The following is a 23,549-nucleotide window of genomic DNA, read 5'->3' on the forward strand; positions in this document are numbered from 1 at the left end:
TACAAACTCTCGAGAATCTCTATAAAGGGTAGGCTAGTAGAAGCCACATTGGAGGACCTTGGTGGCTGTTCGCTCACCTCCGAAATGGCCTCCATATTGTGACCCATGGCAATGCCATAAGATCTTCTGTGCTTCTTCTCTAGGCACACACCTTCAGATTATTCCGTCTGCACATCTCTTAAAGAGATAGGGTTCATCCCACAAGTAGTACTTTGCATCAGTAATTAATTTTTTCTTTTGTTGCCTGCTATACTCCTTGGGTATGAACCTTACAGCTTTATAGTTTGCAATGTCTGCAAACCATGGTGTTTCCTGAATGGTGAACAAATGCTCATCCGGAAAGGTTTCAGAGATCTCAAATAGAGGGAAAGGATGCCCCTTCTACTAGCTCTATTCGGGACAGATGATCAGCCAATTGGTTTTCTGTCCCTTTTCTGTCTCTTATTTCTATATCAAACTCTTGTAGAAACAATACCCATCTTATGAGCCTGGGTTTTGAATCTTGCTTTGTAAGTAGATATTTAAGAGCAGCATGGTCAGTGCACACAATCACTTTTGATCCTACCAAGTATGATCTAAACTTGTCAATGGCATAAACCACTGCAAGTAATTCTTTCTCTGTGGTTGTGTAATTTTTCTGGGCATCATTTAAAACACAGCTAGCATAATAAATGACATGCAGAAGCTTGTCATGCCTCTACCCCAATACTGCACCAATGGCATGGTCACTGGCATCACACATTAGTTCGAATGGTAATGTCCAGTCTGGTGCAGAAATGACTGGTGCCGTGACCAGCTTAGCTTTTAGAGTTTCAAACGCCTGCAGACACTCTGTGTCAAACACAAATGGCATGTCAGCAGCTAGCAGGTTGCTTTGAGGTTTTGCAATTTTTGAAAAATCCTTTATAAACCTTGTTTCGAGGTTTACCTGAAACTTGGAGGTCGATCTCGGATGAGATCTTCGGTTCTGGTCGGAGATGACGTGTCCGGTTGGCTGGTGGCGACCGGAGTTGTTGTGTCCGACTTATTGGACTTGCTGTACTGCTGATCCTTGGCCACCGGAGGGTGGGGGGTACCTGCAAGAGACTCCGATGCTTAAGTTAGCATGGGTATTAAACAGGTTTTTTGTATAATCAGAGTATGAGTTATACCTGGGTGCTCCAGTGTATTTATAGTAGAGTGGGCTGACCTTTCTAGATAAGATAAGTTAGTTATCTTATCTTATCGTTATCTTTGGGTTGAGGTTAGCTTATCTTCAAGGGAACCGCCCTTATCTCTATAGGCTCAGACGGCCTGGGGATTTGGGTCGTGTTCCTCTACTTGGGCCCTTTATTGGGCTCTCCTGTCGATTTGGCCGACCTCTTCGAGAAGAGGTCGTCTAGCCTGACCTGAAGAGGTCGGTCTCTTTGTCGCCAATCATCCCAGGTCGGGTAACTCGACCCAGGGTATGAACAGTGCCCCTGCTTGAGCTTGGTCTTTTGTTGAGGTCGAGTCTTTGACTTCGGTCCTTCTCTGATGAAGCCGAACTCAAGCATTTTTTCGATTTCTTTCTTTTGTAGAATCTTTTGAATGCAGAACGTTTTTCTCTAAAAGCGCGCGCTTTTGTATTAGCGCTTTGTCCTGGGGAACGTGTGAGGGTTTAATACTCTAATTAATTAGCATTAATTGCTCCGTTTTTTCTTTTGGCTCTTTATTTTGATTTTTGAAAAATCAGAAACGGTTTCTCTTCTTTGCTTTTCCGTAACTTCTTCATCATTTTCCTCCGTCTTTCTCGTTCTCTGTTTTTCGCCTACGCTTCTTCCTTTCCTGCGTTGCGACGTTGCTTGGCGATTCTCGGGACAACTTTCATTTTTTCATCTCCTTCTTTGAAGCTTTTCTCTTCTCCAGGTGAGTTCCACTTGTACTTTCTTTCTCTTTCGCTGCTTTGGCTTTTTGTGATTAAGTTACGATTTTGCCTTGAGGGAAGTTTGGGTCTTTCTGCTTTTACTGTGCCTGGTTACTGTCGTAATGCGTGCTCTGAAGTTTTTTCATCCTTTTGTATGAATCTTTTTCGCCTTTCCTATTGCTTTAATGTGCTTAGGGCTTCTGCATGTTATTTCTCGTTTGTGCTTTTGATGATAATTTGTTTGATTCTGGAAAAAAGGCTGTGTCTTTGATGATTTCGAAAAAGTTTGCGCCTTTTCGCTTGGCCATTTCTGATAAACTGTAGAAATATTGCTTTCTTCTGATAAACTGTATGAGGGTGGACCTTTTACATTTTTGCTTTCTTTTGTTTTCTTTCTGGATTTTATTTTGATGAGTGCCGGAATGTAGGCCGTAGAAATAACTTGAAAACCTTGCTTGTTTACTGCCTCCAAGGGATGCCCCAAGACCTTTGTCTCGAGTCTTGGGATTTTCCCTTTGTTGTCTGTCCGCCCGTCGAGATGTTTTTGCCCCCTGTCCGAGATGTTTTTGAGTAATCCATTCTTCTTTTCTTTTTGTAAGATTTTAGTTGACCTCATGTCTTTTCGAAATAACGTTGTAGAGATGCCTTCCCAGGTCCCGGCGGGTATGGCTGATTGGGTGGACTCCATGGTTCTCATGTGTGTCTCGCTGGTTGACTCTGAGTTTTGTGCTCAGCTTAGGCAGTTTCATAGTGTCTGTAGTAATTCTGGTGATGAGAAGAACTATGAGCTTGTTACTCCTTCTTCTGACGAGAGGGTCTACTTCTCGACTCGAGTTGTTGACAATCGCCCATTCTTTTATGTTTACGATTTTTTCTTTGGTCAACTGGGTATTACTCTTCCTTTTACTCAATTTGAAACCGACTTGTTATGGTCTTGTAATGTTGCCCCTTCTCAACTTCACCCCAACTCCTGAGGTTTTATAAAAAATTTTCAGTTGCTGTGCGACGGTTTTGGTATTCCTGCTTCCCAATCTCTCTTTTTCTATTTGTTTGTTTTGACTAAGCCCGGTGTGGTAAAAAAGAAGTCAGCTTGGGTTTCCTTTCGTTCTACCCAAGGAAAGAAAGTTTTTTCCATGTTTGATGAGTCGTTCCGTGACTTTAAGAACTACTTTTTCAAGGTCCAAGCTGTTGAAGGAGCTCGCCCTTTTTTTCTGGATGAAAATGACGAACCTGCCTTTCCCTTGGAATGGCAAAAAGATGTGAGGGTCTCCCGGTATTTCTGGGAGATGTTGGATGAGGCTGAGCGGGCCTTTGTGACTATCTTGGAAGAACGCTGGGGTCAACCTCCCCATCTTGACACAAAGAAATTCCTAACCAATCCTTCTCTTCTTCAATCTGAACTGGGTATCTTGTGTTTCTTTTATGATTTTGTTTGCTTGTAGCTGTCTTTTCCGACTTGTCCAACTTATAGCTGAGTTTTCTGTTTTGTTTGCAGAGGCAATGAAGAATAATGAATCCATGAAAGCTTATAAGAGGGCGCAGAGGGCGATTGCTGCCAGAAATGCTGCTGCCCAGGCGGCTGGGGAGGGATCTTCCCAAGTGCGCGAGAAGCCATCGGTGCAGAGTTCTTCTGGGGTGAAGAAGGTGATCCCTACTCCCCGAGTTCGTTTGGTAGATCCTTACGTCACCTCTGCTGCCCCTTCTATTGCTCCTCCCAATAAAAAACAAAAGACTGCTGAGCCTTTTGACCTCGATGCTCCTGATTTTAATGCTATTGAATTCGTGGATCAACAAATCGGTCCCTACGGTGCTCTTTCCATGGACGATGTGTCCATCCTTCATCACTTGGAATTTATGGCTCGAAATCATGTTAAGATGGCGTACATGTCGGCTGCCATATATCGGACTGCTCAGAATCTCCCTCTCCATGCTACCAAGGCGTTTATGGAAGAGGCGAAACAAGAATTCGACCGGATGAAGGGACTGAAGGAGGAGCTTGAGGTGAAGGTGGTTAAGCTGGAAAAAGACTTGGAAAATGATAAGGCGAGTTCTGAAGCGTTGGCTGCTTCTTTGAGGTTGGCTGAAGACGCAGCCTTGATGCATAAGGATAGCTATGTTACATCCTATAGGGAGGGGGGGCGCCTGAGAGAGGAGCTTGACAATGCCCGGGAAGACTATGCTGAGCTCCAAGGTCATCTCGTTGGCAGCGTGACTGCTGCTTATGAGAACTTGAGAGAACAAGTTCGAATCATTGCTCCCGAGGCCGATCTTACCCTCTTTAGCTTGGATAATGTTGTCAGGGATGGCAAGATTGTCCCTGATGATGAGGGTGATGACGATGAGGTGGTTCCTCCCCCTGTGTTTTCTACCAAGGTGCCGAATTCTTCCGCTCCTCCAGTTGGGCCCGAGTTGGATTGCCAGATCCTGAATCTGGAGGATGGTACTGTAGATGCGGTGCGGATTCAAACTCGCCCCCCTCCTTGTTCTGATGCTGTCAAGAAGGCTCCTGATGTTGCCGAGAAGGCTTCTGATGCTTGTTGATCTTTTTCTTTAAAGTAGTTGGCCCGGCTTGTGGGCGTTTGAAAACTTTTTATTTGATTGCTGACATTTCTTAGTTGCTTTTCTAGCAACTTTTTATTTTGAAAAACAAATAATTAGCTTGCCGTCTTTTGGATAGTAAGTGTTGGTGGCCTTTCGAGGCCTTATGACTCTGTAAAGAACAGGTTTTTTTGGCTAGGCTTCCTTCTGCCAATGCTGACATCTTGCAGCCCGACCTCCTTGGGTTTTTGTTTGTAGCTTGAATCTTTGTAGTTGTAGGGGTCCGACTTGTTTGGTTTTCTCGCTTTGTGTGTGCTCTGTAACCGATTTCTTTGCGTTGGTCCCCTGCTAAACTCTTGGGCCTTTGTCAGGTCTCTTTCGGGGATCACTTTTTACGATCTTCTCGTTTGTAGGAGATCGACTTCGTTAGGTCGACCTTTTTCCAGGTTATTTTCGTAATCCTCTTTCTTGGACCTTTGTTATGTCTCTTTCAGGGATTACTTTTATAACCTTTTCGTAGTAGGGGTCCGACTTGGTTGTATCGGTCTCCTTTAAGTTATTTTTCGTAATCCTCTTTCTTGGACCTTTGTCAGGTCTCTTTCAGGGATTACTTTTTACGATCTTCTCGTTTGTAGGAGATCGACTTCGTTAGGTCGACCTTTTTCCAGGTTATTTTCGTAATCCTCTTTCTTGGACCTTTGTTAGGTCTCTTTCAGGGATTACATTTTTAACCTTTCAGTAGTAGGAGTCCGACTTGGTTGTATCGGTCTTCTTTAAGTTATTTTTCGTAATCCTCTTTCTTGGACCTTTGTCAGGTCTCTTTCAGGAATTATTTTTTACGATCTTCTCGTTTGTAGGAGATCGACTTCGTTAGGTCAACCTTTTTCCAGGTTATTTTCGTAATCCTCTTTCTTGGACCTTCGTTAGGTCTCTTTCAGGGATTACTTTTTTAACCTTTCAGTAGTAGGAGTCCGACTTGGTTGTATCGGTCTCCTTTAAGTTATTTTTCATAATCCTCTTTCTTGGAACTTTGTTAGGTCTCTTTCAGGGATTACTTTTAGTAGTAGGAGTCTGACTTGGTTGTATCGGTCTCCTTTAAGTTATTTTTTGTAATCCTCTTTCTTGGACCTTTGTCATGTCTCTTTCAGGGATTACTTTTATAACTTTTTGTTTTGGACCGACTTTGTTGTGTCGGGCCCTTCTAAGTTAAAGTAATCCTCTTTAATAGGGTTGGCCAGACCTCTTTCCAGAGTTTACTTATAACTTGGTTTGACTTGGTTCGACTTCTTAGTGTTCGACCAGTCTATAAGTTATTATTTTAGCGATCCGTAAAACCTCGTCAGGTTCTTTTTTAGATCACTTTCGATAACTTCTTACATTATTCTGTGTTCATCTTTGCCGATTTGTAGAAAGTGGTTGGCATATCTAGATCGTCCTTTGGGTGAATCGCGTTTTCACCTTTATCGGATGATTTGTCTTTATCGTGATCGTGCAGTGAAATTGTTTTTCACTTTTTGCCGATCTGTTGCTTTATAATCGGATGATGAATGCTTCAGATTAATGCGTCTTGAAATCTTTGTAGAATATCGTAAAATGCATTTTATTTAAAGAAAAAGTGCAAATATATACATATGGGATTATATGAGTCTCAACTTGATGCCTCATTAAAAAACCTTTTTAGGAAAAAGAGTGCATCCAATGATGAGATCTTCTAAATGTAGTACCTTCTTAGGTTGCAGGCATGCCATGACCTGGGAAGCTCTCGTCCATCAAGTTCAGACAGTCTGTAGTAGCCCTTTTCCAAGTACTTCTATAACTCGGTAGGGTCCTTTCCAATTTGCTACCAGTTTTCCTTCTCCTAGTCGAGTTGTTCCGATATCATTTCGGATTAGGATGAGATCATTTTCTGTGAAACTTCTCGGTACTACCTTTTGATTATATCCGGAAGCCATTCGGCGTTTTAGAGCTTCTTCCCTGATCCGAGCTCTTTCTTGGATTTCTGGTAACAAGTCGAGCTCTTCTTTCTAAAGTTGGAAGTTTGCTTCCTCATTGTAGTGAACTACTCTGAGCGACCCTTCCTCAATCTCTATTGGAATCATCGCCTCTGTTCCATATGCTAATCGGAAGGGGGATTCCTTCGTGGTGGAATGTGGCGTTGTTCGATATGCCCACAAGACCTGTGGGAGCTCTTCTTCCCAGGCTCCCTTTGCATCTTGTAATCTCCGTTTTAATCCGGCCAATATGACTTTATTAGCAGCTTCGGCCTGCCCATTGGCTTGTGGATGTTCGACGGAGGTGTACTGGTGCTTTATATTCAAGTCGGCTACTAGTTTTCTGAAGCCTGCATCTGTGAATTGGGTGCCATTGTCTGTGGTTATTGAATATGGAACCCCGAACCTTGTGACAATGTTTCGATATAAGAATTTCCGGCTTCTTTGAGCGGTGGCATTGGCTAGGGGCTCTGCCTCGATCCACTTTGTAAAGTAATCTACTCCTACTATGAGAAATTTAACTTGTCCTGATCCCTGTGGGAAGGGGCCAAGAAGATCGAGTCCCCATTTTGCAAACGGCCAAGGTGAAGTCACGCTGATAAGCTCTTCTGGCGGGGCGATGTGGAAGTTGGCATGTTTTTGACATGGTGAACATGTCTTTACAAATTTTGTGTCTTCTTTCTGTAGAGTTGGCCAATAAAATCCCGCCCGGAGTACTTTTTTGGTGAGAGCTCGTGCTCCGAGATGATTGCCACAAATGCCGCCGTGTATTTCTTCTAGCACTTCCCTGGTGTTGGAGGTTGGCACGCATTTTAGTAAAGGTGTTGAGATTCCTCTTTTGTATAGGATGTTGTTTATGATGGTGTAGTACTGTGCCTCCCTTTTTAACCTCTTTGCCTCCTTTTTTTCTGCGGGGAGTATTCCTTCTTTGAGTTAGCTGATTATGGAGGTCATCCATCCTTGGTCCTGACTTGTTATGGCCAGGACTTTTTCCTCTTCCGAGATTGACGGGTTTTGCAACATTTCCTGGATGAGGCTTCTATTGTTGTCCCCTGGTTTGGTGCTGGCTAGTTTTGAGAGTGCATCAGCTCGGGCATTTTGTTCGCGGGGTATGTGACAGATCCTATATTCCCCGACTTGTCCGAGTAGTTCCTTGGTTTTATCCAAATATTTTTTCATGGTGGGGTCTTTGGCTTGGTAGCTCCCTGTTATTTGTGATGTGACCACTTGTGAATCGTTGTAAATGTTGAGTTTTTGAGCTCCGACCTCTTTAGCCAGCTTCAAACCAGCTAATAATGCTTCATATTCCGCTTGGTTATTGGAAGCCGGGAACCCGAACTTGAGGGAGAGCTCGACTTGGGTTCCTTGGTTGCTTTCTATTATCACGCCTGCGCCGCTTCCAATTTTATTTGAGGAACCGTCCTCGTAGAGATTCCATTCTGTGGGAGTTTCCAGGGTATCTGTGAATTCTGCGATGAAGTCGGCCAGATACTGTGATTTGATGGCCGTCCGAGCTTCATATTGGAGGTTGAATTTTTACAACTCGACTGCCCATTGTAGAATTCTGCCTGCTAAATCTATTTTCTGCAATATTCCTTTTATGGGCTGGTTAGTTCTAACCTTAATGGTGTGAGCCTGAAAGTACGGGCGGAGTCGTCGAGATGTTAGGATGAGAGTATAGGCAAATTTTTCTATTTTCTGGTAGTTCAGCTCGGATCCCTGTAGTGCTTTGCTAATGAAGTAGACGGGTTGTTGCCCATTTTCGTTTTCTCTGACTAGTGCTGAGGCTATCGCCCGGCTTCCTACTGCGAGATATAATATGAGTGGTTCTCCTTCTCGTGGTCGAGATAGGATAGGTGGCCGTCCTAAGAACTCCTTGAAGTCTCGGAAAGCTTGCTCACATTCTGTCGTCCATTCAGACTGTTTTCCCTTTCTTAAAGTAGCGTAGAAGGGGAGAGATCTTATCGCAGCTCCTGCTAAGAATCGGGATAGGGCGGCCAACCTCCCGTTGAGTTGTTGTACTTCTTTGACACAGGTTGGGCTCTTCATGTTGAGTATGGCTTGACATTTGTCTGGATTTGCTTCAATCCCCCTTTGTGTGAGCATGAAACCCAAGAATTTGCCTGCTTCAACTGCGAAGGTGCATTTTTCGGGGTTGAGTCGCATGTTATGCTTCCTTATAGTGTCAAACACTTGAGATAGGTCGGCCAATAATGTATCTTCGCTTTGTGTCTTTATCAACATGTCGTCCACATAGACTTCCATGATTTTTCCGATGTGATCTGAGAAGACTTTATTCATTAGCCTTTGATAAGTAGCTCCCGCATTCTTGAAACCGAAAGGCATCACGATGTAGCAGTAGTTCGCCTTTGGTGTTAAGAACGAGGTTTTTTCTTGATCTGGTGGATGTATGGGGATTTGGTTGTATCCCGAATAAGCGTCCATAAATGAGAGGTATCTATATCCGGAGGAAGCATCTACCAGAGCGTCAATACTTGGGAGTGGGTATGGATCTTTTGGGCAGGCTTTGTTAAGATCGGTGTAATCGGTGCACATGCGCCACTTCCCGTTTGATTTTTTCACCAAGACGACGTTGGCTAGCCATAGTGGGTAACTGACTTCTCTTATGAATCCTGCCTCCAGTAACGTTTGTACTTGTTCTTCCATAGCTTGGGATCGTTTTGGCCCGAGTTTTCTTCGCTTCTGCTGCACCGGCCGAGATCCTGGATAGACCGCCAACTTGTGGCACATTAGCCTAGGGTCTATGCCTGGCATGTCTGCGGCTTTCCATGCAAAGAGGTCGACATTATCTCATAAGAATTGTATCAGCAATTCTGTTGAGTTTCCTCTTAGGACCGTGCCGATATTAGTCGTTTTGTCCGAAGTGTCTCCAATCTGAACTTTCTCTACCTCACCTTCTGGGTGCGGACGGAGTTCTTCTCGACGCTGAGCTCCGCCGAGCTCAATTGTATGAAAGTCTTCTCCTCTGCCTTTGAGGTTTAAGCTCTCGTTATAACAGCGACGTGCCATCTTTTGATCTGCTTTTATCGTGGCTATCCCCTCTGTAGTTGGGAATTTCATGCATAGATGCGGAGTTGAGACTATTGCGCTGAGTTGATTGAGTGTTGTCCGACCTATGAGAGCATTGTAGGCTGAACTCACGTCGACCACAATGTAGTCTATTTTGAGGGTCCTGGATTGGTTCCCTTTTCCAAAAGTAGTGTGTAGCGCTACATATCCCAGCGGTTGTATCGGATTGTCTCCTAGTCCAAACAGATTGTTCGGGTATGCTCTAAGCTCCTTTTCGTCTAAGCCGAGTTTGTCGAAGGCTGTTTTGAATAAGATGTCGGCAGAACTCCCTTGGTCTACTAGTGTGCAGTGTAGGTTGGCGTTTTCCAATATAATAGTGATGACCATGGGATCGTCGTGTCCCGAGATGATGCCGGATGCGTCCTCTTTAGTGAATGTTATCGCCGGGATGTCGGGTGCTTTCTCCTTTCCCTCGACATGATATACTTCTTTGAGATATCTCTTTCGGGATGATTTGGAGATCCCACCTCCTGCGAATCTGCCGTGTATCATGTGGACGTGTCTTTCTAGTGTCCGAGGTGACTGTTCAGCTCGTCCATCATCTTCGTCTCTCCGTCTTTTTCTTTGGTCATCATCCCGGGTGGCCAGAAATCGATCTAATTTTCCTTCTCTTACCAATTTTTCTATGATATTTTTCAAGTCGAAGCACTCATTGGTAGAGTGCCCTCGAATTCGATGGTATTCACAATATTCCTTCCGGTTTCCTCCTCCCCTTTTGCCTTTGAGTGGTCGCGCTGGGGGGATTTTTTCTGTATGGCAGACTTCTTTGTACACGTCGACCAGGGATGCTTTGAGAGGAGTGTAGTTGTGGTATTTTTTGATTTTCTCGCCCTGTCGATCTTCTTTCCTTTTGGAGTCCTTGTCTTTGTCTCGGTAGGAGGCCCCAGATTTTGAGGTTTCTCCGAGCCGAGCGTTCTCTTCCATGTTGATGTATTTTTCTGCTCGCTCCTGTACTTCGTCTAAGGAGGTAGGATACTTTTTTGATGTAGATTGGCTGAAAGTCCCTCTCGTAAGCCATTGATGAGCCCCATGATGGCGGCCTCTGTTGGTAAACTTTGTATGTCCATGCATGTTTTGTTGAATCTTTCCATGTAGTTGCAGAGGCTCTCCCGATCTCCTTGCTTGATCCCTAGTAAGCTGGGTGCGTGCTTGGCCTTATCTTTCTAGATGGAGAATCTGGCCAGGAACTTTTTGGCCAGGTTGTCGAAGTTTGAGATGGACTTCGGAGGTAAGTTGTCGAACCATCTGATCGCCGTTTTCGTGAGAGTTGTTGGAAAACCTTTGCAGTGAACGGCATCTGAGGCATCGGTAAGGTACATTCTGCTTCTGAAATTGCTGAGATGATGGTTGGGATCTGTGGTGCCATCATACAAAACCATATCCGGGAGCTTAAAATCTTTTGGGATTTTGGTCTTCATGATTTCCTTGGTGAATGGATCTTGTTCTTTGCGTGAATTTTCCTCAGGAGTGATCTGAGGAGCTTTTGTTTTGAGGTCGGCTTCTAGTTGCTGTAGTTTTTCTTCCAGTTCTCGACGTCGCCGTACCTCTCTTTGCAGATCCTTTCCGATCTTCCGTTGTTGCTGGGTTTCTTTCTCAAGTTGCTTTAAGCGATCTTGAAGTGCTTCTATTGCTTCTAGGTTGGGTGAGTTTTTGTCCCCGTTGGATTCTGAGGTATCTTTTGGCGTAGCGTCTGCGTTCTTGTGCGGTGTTCTGTTCTCCAGATCCGAGTCGTGGTCGTTGTCATGACCGTCCGCCATGGTTTTGGGATGACTTCTGGGTTCCCCGGCAACGGCGCCAATGTTCCGAGGTTTACCTGAAACTTGGAGGTCGATCTCGGATGAGATCTTCGGTTCTGGTCGGAGATGACGTGTCCGGCTGGCTGGTGGCGACCGGAGTTGTTGTGTCTGACTTATTGGACTTGTTGTACTGCTGATCCTTGGCCACCGGAGGGTGGGGGGTACCTGCAAGAGACTCCGATGCTTAAGTTAGCATGGGTATTAAACAGGTTTTTTGTAGAATCAGAGTATGAGTTATACCTGGGTGCTCCAGTGTATTTATAGTAGAGTGGGCTGACCTTTCTAGATAAGATAAGTTAGTTATCTTATCTTATCGTTATCTTTGGGTTGAGGTCAGCTTATCTTCAAGGGAACCGCCCTTATCTCTATAGGCTCGGACGGCCTGTGGATTTGGGTCGTGTTCCTCTACTTGGGCTCTTTATTGGGCTCTCCTGTCGATTTGGCCGACCTCTTCGAGAAGAGGTCGGCTAGCCTGACCTGAAGAGGTCGGTCTCTTTGTCGCCAATCATCCCAGGTCGGGTAACTCGACCCAGGGTATGAACAAACCTCCTATAGAATCCTGCATGCCCCAGAAAACTTCTGATGGCCTTAACATTGGCAGGTGGTGGTAATTTTTCAATTACTTCCACTTTAGCTTGATCCACCTCTATCCCCTTGTTTGAAATTTTATGCCCAAGGACAATCCCTTCAGTCACCATAAAGTGACATTTTTCCCAGTTTAAAACCAGGTTAGTCTCTTGGCATCTTTTCAGAACTAGTGTTAGGTGATTAAGACAGGAGCTAAATGAGTCTCCATATACTGAGAAGTCATCCATAAATTTTTCTACCATATCAGAGAAAATAGAGAGCATGCATCTCTGAAAGGTTGCAGGTGCATTACACAGCCCAAATGGCATCCTTCTGTAGGCAAATACTCCAGATGGACATGTGAATGCTGTTTTCTCTTGATCCTGGGGATCTACTGCAATTTGGTTGTAGCCTGAATAGCCATCCAAAAAGCAGTAATAATCATGACCTGCTAGTCTTTCTAGCATCTGGTCTATGAAAGGTAAAGGAAAATGATCCTTTCTGGTGGCTGTATTGAGCCTTCTATAGTCAATACACATGCGCCACCCTGTAACTGTTCTTGTAGGAACCAATTCGTTTTTTTCATTATGAACCACTGTCATGCCTCCCTTTTTGGGGACAACTTGGACAGGGCTCACCCAGGGGCTATCAGAAATTGGATAAATAATTCCAGCCTCCAGTAACTTGGTGACCTCTTTTTGCACCACTTCCTTCATGGCTGGATTTAACCGCCTCTGTGGTTGAACCACTAGCTTAGCATCATCCTCCAATAGGATCTTGTGCATGCATCTAGCTGGGCTTATGCCCTTAAGGTCACTTATGGACCATCCAAGAGCTGTCTTGTGTGTCCTTAGCACTTGAAGTAGTACTTCCTCTTCCTGTGAATTTAAAGCAGAGCTTATGATCACTGAAAAAGTGTCACCTTCTCCCAGAAATACATATTTCAGGGATGGTGGTAATGGTTTGAGCTCGGGTTTAGGAGGTTTTTCCTCTTCCTGAGGAATTTCCAGAGGCTCTTTCAATTCCTCTGAATCCTCCAGATCAGGATGGGCATCTTTAAAGATGTCTTCCAGCTCTGATTCGAGACTCTCAGCCATGTTGATCTCCTCTACCAAAGAGTCAATAAGATCAACTTTCATGCAGTCTTTTGGTGTGTCTGGATGCTGCATGGCTTTGACAGCATTCAACTTAAACTCATCCTCATTGACTCTCAGGGTTACTTCCCTCTTTTGGACGTCAATGAGAGTTCGTCCAGTTGCTAGGAAAGGTCTTTCTAGGATGAGAGTAGCATTCTTGTGCTCCTCCATTTTCAGCACTACAAAGTCAGTGGGGAAGGCGAATGGCCCAACCCTGACAATCATGTCTTCAATCACGCCTGATGGGTATTTAATGGAGCCATCAGCAAGTTGGAGATATATCCGGGTTGGTTTGACTTCTTCAGTTAAACCAAGCTTTCTGATAGTGGATGCAGGTATTAGGTTGATGCTTGTCCCAAGATCACATAAAGCTGTCTTGGTGCATTCACCCTCTAATATGCATGGTATCATAAAGCTCCCGGGATCCTTAAGCTTTTCTGGGAAGCTTTTCAGAATGACTGCACTGCATTCTTCAGTGAGGAGAACTCTCTCAGTTTCTCTCCAATCCTTCTTATGACTTAAGATCTCTTTCATGAACTTGGCATAAGAAGGTATTTGCTCAAGTGCCTCTGCAAACGGAATCTTTATTTCAAGAGTCCTGAGATAGTCTGCAAAGAGGGAAAATTGCTTATCCTGCTCCTCTTGGCAGAGTTTTTGAGGATAAGATATCTTGGCTTTATATTCCTCAACCTTAGTTGCTGCAGGTTTATTTCCTACAGAGATGGTTAGAGAAGCCTTTTTAGAGGGGTTGCTATCAGCATTTGTGTGTGTCTGATCCCTCACTGGCATTTGGATGCCAGGGTTAGAAGCTTGATTGGCATTGGACGCCAGCTTCTTACCTGTTTCTGGCGTTTGAACGCCAGAACTGAGCTTCCATTGGGCGTTTAACGCCAGCTCCTTGCTTGTTTCTGGCGTTTGAACGCCAGAATTGTTCCTCTCTGGGCTCTTACTGTCCTCAGAGGGATTTTGGATGATATTTTGCTCATCCTCTGTCAGTTGTTCTTTCCTTGGCTTTCTGCTACTCTGAAGTGAGGTATTTAATGTTTTCCCACTTCTTAATTGAACTGCCTGGCACTCTTCTGTTATCTGCTTTGATAATTGCTGTTTTGTCTGATTCAATTGTGCCTCCATATTTTTATTAGTATTTTTAGTGTCTTGTAGCATCTCCTTGAATTCTGCTAGCTGTTTTGTTAGAAAGCACAATTGTTGATTGAGTTCAGCAACTTGTTCTGGAGGACCAAGTTCAGTAGACACTACTTTGGCTTTTTCTTTTATGGAGGACTCACTGCTTATGTACAGATGCTGATTTCTGGCAACTATATCAATAAGCTCTTGAGCCTCTTCAATAGTTTTTCTCATGTGTATAGATCCACCAGCTGAGTGGTCTAAGGACAACTGAGCTCCTTCTGTAAGCCCATAGTAAAAGATGTATAATTGCACCCACTCTGAAAACATTTCACAGCGCCATTTTCTTAGCATCCCTCTGTACCTCTCCCAGGCATTATAAAGGGATTCGTCATCCTCTTGTTTAAAGGCTGGACCTCTTGTTTAAAGTCTTGGATGTCCAGCCCTAGCTGTGTCATCCTTTTTGGAGGGAAATATTAATTCAGGAATTTGTCTGATAACTGTTTCCATGTCCTTATGCTTGCTGTGGGTTGGTTATTTAACCACCTTTTAGCTTGATCTTTTACAACAAATAGAAACAGTAACAGTCTGTATACATCCTGATCTACCTCCATGTCACGTACTGTGTCAGTAATTTGCAAGAATTGTGCCAGAAACTCAGTAGATTCTTCCTGTGGAAGACCAGAATACTGGCAGTTTTACTGCACCATGACAATGAGCTAAGGATTTAGCTCAAAACTGCCTACTTTGATGGGGGGTATATAGATACTACTCCCATATGCAGCAGTAGTGGGATTAGCATATGATCCTAGAGTCCTTCTGGGTTGTTCATTTCCACTTAGATCCATAACGGATAAAATGAAATTGATGTGAATTGCAAAGAAGATATATTTTTGTTTTTATTTTATTGAAGTAGAACAAACCAAATTATTAAGATAAATAAAAATAATAAGATAAAATAAAATAATATAATTAGAAATTAAAATGTAGATTTTGAAAACCAAGGGAAAAATATATTTGAAAATGAAAATAATTGCTTAATTAAGAAGAATTGAAAAACTCTGGATATGATTTTTGAAAAAGATTTTGAATTTTGAAAGGATTTGATTTTAAAATAGAAATCTAAACTTTTAAAAGTAATTTTCGAAAATCAAATTCAAAATAAAGAGAAAAGATATTTTTGAATTTAATGAGGAAAGAAAAAAATAATAAAATGACACAAGACTTAAAATTTTTTAGATCTAATGCTCCTTATTTTCGAAAATTTGAAGGAAAAATACCATGGAACACCAAACTTAAAAATTTTAAGATCAAAACACAAGAAGGACTCAAGAACATAAAAAAGAACACCAAACTTAAAATTTTTAGAAAACCAAAATAAAATTTTCGAAAACTAAAGAAAAGTTAACAGGAGAACACCAAACTTAAAGTTTGGCACAAGATCTATTCAAAGAAAAATTATTTTTGAAAAAAAAGTTTTAAAAAGAAGATAGCCAATTACCAAGAACATTAACACATTACTCTAGCCAATTGAGCTATAAATTTAACGTGTTTTAACAAGGTATTTAATAAATAAAAACTTTTTTTTTGAAACTAAAAATTTGAAAAAGCACAAGAAAAACAAGAAAAGACACAAAACAAGACAAACCAAAGATCAAACAAGGAAAGTAAACAAGAACAACTTGAAGATTAGGAAATAACAATGAACACAAATTTGAAAATTTAAAAGAAAATAAAAACATGCAATTGACACCAAACTTAAAATATGAAACTAAACTCAAACAGAAAAACTCAATTATCAGTTTATAAAATTTTCGAAAAATTTAAAAAGAAAAAATAAGGATTTAAAAAAAATATTTCAACCAAAAACAATAATAGAAGACTCTAAACCAAAAAGAAAAATTTTTCCTAATCTAAGCAACAAAATAAACCGTCAGTTGTCCAAACTCGAACAATCCCCGGCAACGGCGCCAAAAACTCGGTGCACGAATTGTGAATCACACTTTTCACAACTCGTACCACTAACCAGCAAGTGCACTGGGTCGTCCAAGTAATACCTTACGTGAGTAAGGGTCGATCCCATGGAGATTGTCGGCTTGAAACAAGCTATGGTTATTTTGTAATTCTTAGTCAGGAAATCAATTATAATTATTAGTTTGGATTGCGAAAAATAAAAGAGCATGAATTAAATACTTATTATGCAGTAATGGAGAATATGTTGGAGTTTTGGAGATGCTTTGTCTTCTGAATCTCTGCTTTCCTACTGTCATCTTCTTCACGCACGCAAGTTTCCTCCTATGGCAAGCTGTATGTTGGTGGATCACCGTTGTCAATGGCTACCATCCATCCTCTCAGTGAAAATGGTTCAGGTGTGCTGTCACCGCACGGCTAATTATCTGTCGGTTCTCACTCATGCTGGAATAGGATCCATTGATCCTTTTGCGTCTGTCACTACACGCAACCCTTGTGAGTTTGAAGCTCGTCACAGTCATTCAATCCCTGAATCCTACTCGGAATACCATAGACAAGGTTTAGACTTTTCGGATTCTCAAGAATGCTGCCAATGGATTCTAGCTTATACCACGAAGATTCTGATTAAGAAATCCAAGAGATACTCATTCAATCGAAGGTAGAACGGAGGTGGTTGTCAGGCACGCGTTCATAGGTTGAGAATGGTGATGAATGTCACGGATCATCACATCCATCATATTGAAGTGCGAATGAACATCTTAGATAGAAACAAGCGTGTTTGAATAGAAAACATAAATAATTGCACTAATTCATCGGGACACAGCAGAGATCCTCACCCCCAACAGTGGAGTTTAGAGACTCATGCCATCAAAGAATACAAAGTTCAGATCTAAAAATGTCATAAGGTACAAAATAAATCTCTAAGAGTTGTTTAAATACTAAACTAGTAACCTAGGTTTATAGAAAATGAGTAAACTAAGATAGATAGTGCAGAAATTCACTTCTGGGGCCCACTTGGTGTGTGCTGGGGTTGAGACTTGAGCTTTACACGTGCCTAGACTGTTTCTGGAGTTAAATGCCAGGTTGTAACCTGTTTTGGGCGTTTAACTCTAACTTGTAACCTATTTCTGGCGTTTAACGCCAGAATGCAACATGGAACTAGCGTTGAACGCCAGTTTATGTCATTTATCCTTGAGAAAAGTATGGATTATTATATATTTCTGGAAAGCCCTGGATGTCTACTTTCCAACGCAATTGAGAGTGCACCATTTGAATTCCTGTAGCTCCAAAAAATCCATTCCGAGTGCAGGGAGGTCAGAATCTAACAGCATCAGCAGTCCTTTTTCAGCCTGAATCAAATTTTTGCTCAGCTCCCTCAATTTCAGCCAGAAAATACCTGAAATTACAAAAAAACACACAAACTTATAGTAAAGTCCATAAATATGAATTTTGCCTAGAAACTAATGAAAATATACTAAAAACTAACTAAAACATACTAAAAACTACATGATATTACCCTCAAAAAGCGTATAAAATATCCGCTCATCAACGATCCTCTACAATGAAGATACTAACCCCCAAGCTCAAAGGGAGGAGTTCGACCTACTTCCAGAAGTCCGAGAAAAAGTTTGGATTAGAGAGGAAGCCCTAAAGTGTGGAATGGCTCTGAGGTATAATCGGAAGGTAGTCCAGCGAAGCTTCACCACCAATGACCTCATTTTAATCCAAAATGATATCAGAAAAGGTCGGTGATGATCGGATAATTTATACCCTTTTTGGCATTGTTTTTACATAGTTTTTAGTATGTTTTAGTTACTTTTTATTATATTTTTATTAGTTTTTATGCAAAAATCACATTTTTGTCCTATACTATGAGTTTGTATGTTTTTTCTGTAATTTCAAGTATTTTCTGGCTGAAATTGAGGGACCTGAGCAAAAATCTTATTCAGAGGCTGAGAAAGGACTGCAGATGCTGTTGGATTCTGACCCTCCTGCACTCAAAGTGGATTTTCTAGAGCTACAGAAGCCCAATTGGCGCTCTCTCAATTGCGTTGGAAAGTAGACATCTTGCTCTTTCCAGAAATGTATAATACTCCATACTTTTCCGAGATTTGATGGCCCAAACTGGCGTCTAAACGCCCACCAGAGACCATTTTCTGGCGTAAAACGCCAGAACTGGCACCAGAACTGGAGTTAAACGCCCAAACTGGCATCCAAGCTGGTGTTTAACTCTAGAAAAGGCCTATGCACGTGTAAAGCTCAATGCTCAGCCCAAGCACACACCAAGTGGGCCCCGGAAGTGGATTTCTGCACTATCTGCACTTAGTTACTTATTTTCTGTAATCCCTAGTAACTAGTTTAGTATAAATAGCACTTTTTGCTATTACGGATCTATTTAGCTTATCATCTCTGGACATTTAGTCCTTAGACTTTGATGTTTTGGAGGCTGGTCATTCGGCCATTCCTATACCTTTTTCTCTTATGTATTTTCTACGGTGGAGTTTCTACACCTCATAGATTAAGGTGTGGAGCTCTGCTGTTCTTCATGAATTAATGCAAGTACTATTGTTTCTCTTTCAATTCATGCTACTTCTTCTCCAAGATATACTTTCGTACTTAATTCAGTTAAGTCAGAATGAAGGGGTGACCCGTGACAATCACCCACTATCTTCGTTACTTGCTTAGCCAAGATCCGCGTGCCTGACAACCACAAGCGGTCTACATGATGTTCAACGTAGTCATTAGACGACATCCGAAGTATATTCTCTTGGGTCTCTGATTCACGGAACGAGTCCACGGGATTAGAACCTTCGTGGTATAGGCTAGAACCAATTGGCAGCATTCCTGAGATCCAGAAAGTCTAAACCTTGTCTGTGGTATTCCGAGTAGGATCTGGGACGGGATGACTGTGACGAGCTTCAAACTCGCAAATGTTGGGCGTAGTGACAGTGTGCAAAAGGATAGAGAGATTCTATTCCAACGCTAGTGAGAACCGACAGATGATTAGCCGTGCGGTAGCTGTACCTGGTATTTTTCATCCAAGACGAGAAATCCGACAGTTGATTAGCCGTGCAGAAACCGTACCTGGTATTTTTCATCCGAGAGGATCATACAGCATGCCATGGAAGGGAGCACGCATGATTGGATGAAGACAATAGAAAAGTAGAGGTTCAGAAGCAACAAAGCATCTCCAAACGCTTATCTGAAATTCTCACCAATGAATTACATAAGTATCTTTATTTTATTTTATGTTTTATTTATCTTTTAATTATCAAAATTTCATAACCATTTGAATCCGCTTGACTAAGATTTACAGGATAACCATAGCTTGCTTCAAGCCGACAATCTCCGTGGGATCGACCCTTACTCACGTAAGGTATTACTTGGACGACCCAGTGCACTTGCTGGTTACTTGTACCGGAGTTCTGGAAAGTGTGATCACAATTCCGTGCACCAGTCGGTCAGGAGAAGGGAAGCTAGCAGCTAACTGGAAAGGACCATACCGAGTAGTAGAAGTACTGGGGAAAGGTTACTACAAGGTGTCCGACCTCGAAGGGCGAGAGCTACCAAGGTCATGGCATGCCTGTAACCTAAGAAGGTACTATAGCTAGAGAAAAGTGAAGATCTTAGGTCAAGGGGCACTCTTTTTCCTAAAAAGGTTTTTTAATGAGGTGCCAGGCCGAGATCTAAGAAACTGCCCGACCTCTAAGGGTAAGCACTCATATGTACATACTTATATTTATGTTTTTATTTCATTTATTATTCAAATAAAATTTGCCAATTCCCTAAAAAGTTTCCTACCAAGACGCATTAATCTAAGCTCATAAAACGCAAAAATTCATCGCCCGATTACAAAGAGCTCAGCAAGGTGAAAACCAAATTCATCGCCTGATTACAAAGAGTTCGGCAAGGTGAAAACCAAATTCATCGCCCGATTACAAAGAGGTCGGCAAGGTGAAAACCAAATTCATCGACCAATTACAAAGAAGTCGGCAAGGTGAAAGCGATAGAAGCAGATTAATGCAAGAAGTTACAAAAAGTAACCCATAAAAAGCGACCTGAAGAGGACTGACTAAAAATGGATTACTAAAAATAACTTAATAAGTCCCGGCAGAGAAGTTGGACCAACGAAAGGACCACTAAAAAGAGACGAAGACATCACGCAAAGGCCAAAAAGGTTGAAAAACCTAGGCCCGAGGTGCTAAGCTAAAGGGTACAAGTCTCGAAAAGAGACACTACTTAAAAAGCGAAAGCACAACCTCAAGACGGAGCTAAAAAGTCGTCCAAATAAGCTAAAAAGAAAGGGTTCAATATGAGAACACCACCTAAATAGTTATTGGAACTCGACTAAAAAGCCCGGACAGCAAATCACAAAGACGACATAGCAAAGCAAAGGCAGATCGGACACGAACCAAGCAAGATGCTTGAACATGACTTCCTAAAGAGGTTGAAGCTTAAAAGCACGTCCTCATCGGAAGGTCGAAGCTTAAGCAGGGGCACTGTTCATACATCGGTCTGAGCTACAAGATCCGAGATGGTCTAAAGCAAATAGGCCGACCTCTTGGAAGGTTGGTCCCTTACCGACCTCTTGGAAGGTTGGTCCATTACTGACCTCTTCACAAAGAGTTCGGAAGATCGCGACAGAGGCCCAAGAACAAAAGAACACTGCCCACCCAAAGGCGGTTGGCCAAAAGATAACGATATCCTCCCTAAAAGATAAGATAGGATAACAAACTTATCCTAAGGAAGGTCACTCCCCACTACTATAAATACACTGGAGCATCTAGGTATAACTCATACTTTGATTCTACACAAAAACCTGCTTAAAGCCCGTGCTAACTTAAGCATCGAAATCTCTTGCAGGTACCACCCCCCTCTGGCGATCAAGGATCAGCAACATCTCAAGGATCAGCAAGTCGGTCATAGCAGCGCCGACCACAACAGCAGATCTCCTCCGAGATTGACCTTCAGTTTCAGGTAACCCTCAGAACACTTAGAAAAAGGCTACTACAAAGTGTCTGACCTCAAAGGTGACGAACTACCCAGGTCACGACACACCTCCAACATAAGGAGATAAAACAATTCCTTATGAAAATTGATTTTCTACAATTAACACATACCAATTGAAGCTCGATAAACCGCAAAAATCACGGGCCGATTATATAGAAATCACCTGGATGAAGCGACGAGGAACCAATTGGTGGAAAGAAGTTACATATGCGAATTGGAAAGAAAACACCTTGAAACAGCTCGGGCCAAACGGGTTGAAAAAAGTTGTGTTTAGAACAAGTCGCAAAAATAACTTAACTAAATATGCCCCTCAAGGCATAAATACGATTTAACAACTCAACCCAAACGGGTAACAAATGAATCGTACAAAAGCTCAAGCCCACGATCTCATCTCTACAAGTTCTAAAAATAAACGACCTAGTCGTATAAAATGGAACAATTTCACAAAAACAAGTTGTTCAAAGAAAACTTGTTCTGGCATTCACAACAACATAAGGACAACTCGGATTAAACGAGTTGTGCCAGTCAACCATATTTTCAACAAAATTGTGTCAAGCACAAGTCGTGTCTATCTAAAAGCAAAGCTTTAAAAGTGATTTGTATCAAAACAAATCATTAAAGCAAAGCATTAAAAAGTGATTTGTATCAAAATAAATCACTAAAGTAAAATCAAAACAAAAATCCTTCAACCAAATGACTCATATAGAAACGAGTTAAAAAGGAAAGAAAGGATAGTAAACGTTTTTGAATAAAATCGAAACGTAAAAACCACTATCCTCCAAAACAACTTGGGTAAAACGAGTTGTATCATACACAAGGATGACAACCTTGTAAAAACTAGAAAGGGGAGGGAATAAGCATATAATCCCTTCACCTAAGGCGCCAATTTATGCTCGACAAAGCACAAAAATCATGAGCTGACATTTTCAATGGTTGCTCGGATAAAGCGACGAGGTTTAAATTGGTGTCCAATGGTTATAATACGGCTTGATGATTTAAAATAACTCAAGCTCATGAGTTGAACAAAATCGAGTAAAAATAACGATATGATCTAAGCAATTTGTATTAAAACAAATCGCGCAAAATAACTTGATATATAATGAGTTGTACTTCAAAAAAGTGACTTGTATAAAAAATAAGTCATCTATAAAAAACTCGGAATGAACAAGTTCAATAAATCATTGAAAGGCTTCATTCGATAATCCAATTCGCTTGATTGCTCGAGTCCGACTTCATAAAGCCCGACCTTGAGCAGGGGCATGATGGATAAAGCAACGAAGTTCGATGGCTATAAAGATGATCTGATACTTTAAAAGGACTCAAAATAAACAAGTTTTACTTAAAATAAGTTGTGAAGTCCTAAAACCATCTTGAATTTACACGAGTTGCATGAAATTAGATCAAGAAATAGCCACATTTTAATTAAACGATTTGAAATAAAACAAATCGTAAAACCTTAAAACTACTCGTATCGAACGAGCTAGACGAGGTTATACTCAGAAATAATTACGAGTTTTGAAATAAACAATTTGTATCAAAACAAGTCATACGAAGCCAGTACTATAAGTTTAAAAAATGTTTTGTATTAAAACAAGTCATGAAGCTGCTCGAACTAAAACAAGTTGCATGAATCTAATCGAGAAATAATTATGTCTCAAAATAAACAATTTGTACCAAAAACCAAGTCGTGCAACAAAACTACAATCTTCAAAACAGCTCGGTATAAAACGAGTCGTATGAAATCAGAATAAGTTTCAGAAAGGTGATTTGTATTAAAACAAGTCATGTATCCTCAAAACAACTCGAACTGAACGAGTTGTACGAAACTAAGACAAGAAATATTCTTTGGTTAAGCAAGATGTGCTAAAACCAATCATACAGAGCCTACAAGCCTTAAATAACTCGAAAAGAACGAGTTGTACAAATCAGTTCTAGAAAAAAGACTTGGCCAAAAACAAGTCGTTTAAAGAGAGAAAAAGTGGAGCATTTATAAGAGTCAAGGGGCAAAAAGAGACATTTCACACCTCTTTAAATGCCACGCACAAAAACAAAGAAAACTGCCGCATAACGTATACCAAAAAAAATGCAACGTTTCAAAATTATGAAACACGTCGTCTACTCGACCTTATGAAGGCGGCGTATCCGACAAAGAAAATTGAAACCACGAATGCTTGAGTCCGACCTCATGAAAGCTCGGACTCAAGCAGGGGCACTGTTCATACCCTGACCCAAAACATAGCCAGGCCCAAAAACAGAGAAATCCTAAAAAGGCAGCTACCACATAACTGATCTTTTAAGAGGTCGGGCAAAACGCTGCACCCTATCCTGAAGGAGTTACAACTAACTCCTAGTATCTCTCACCCACTTCTAGAAGGGAGATCTCAACAATCCCTAGATAAAAAGGACGGTTATCCACCAATAGTGGATCCACTCCAACGGT

This window comes from Arachis hypogaea, chromosome 11, assembly GCF_003086295.3.
Source record: "Arachis hypogaea cultivar Tifrunner chromosome 11, arahy.Tifrunner.gnm2.J5K5, whole genome shotgun sequence".
Lineage (NCBI taxonomy): Eukaryota > Viridiplantae > Streptophyta > Magnoliopsida > Fabales > Fabaceae > Arachis > Arachis hypogaea.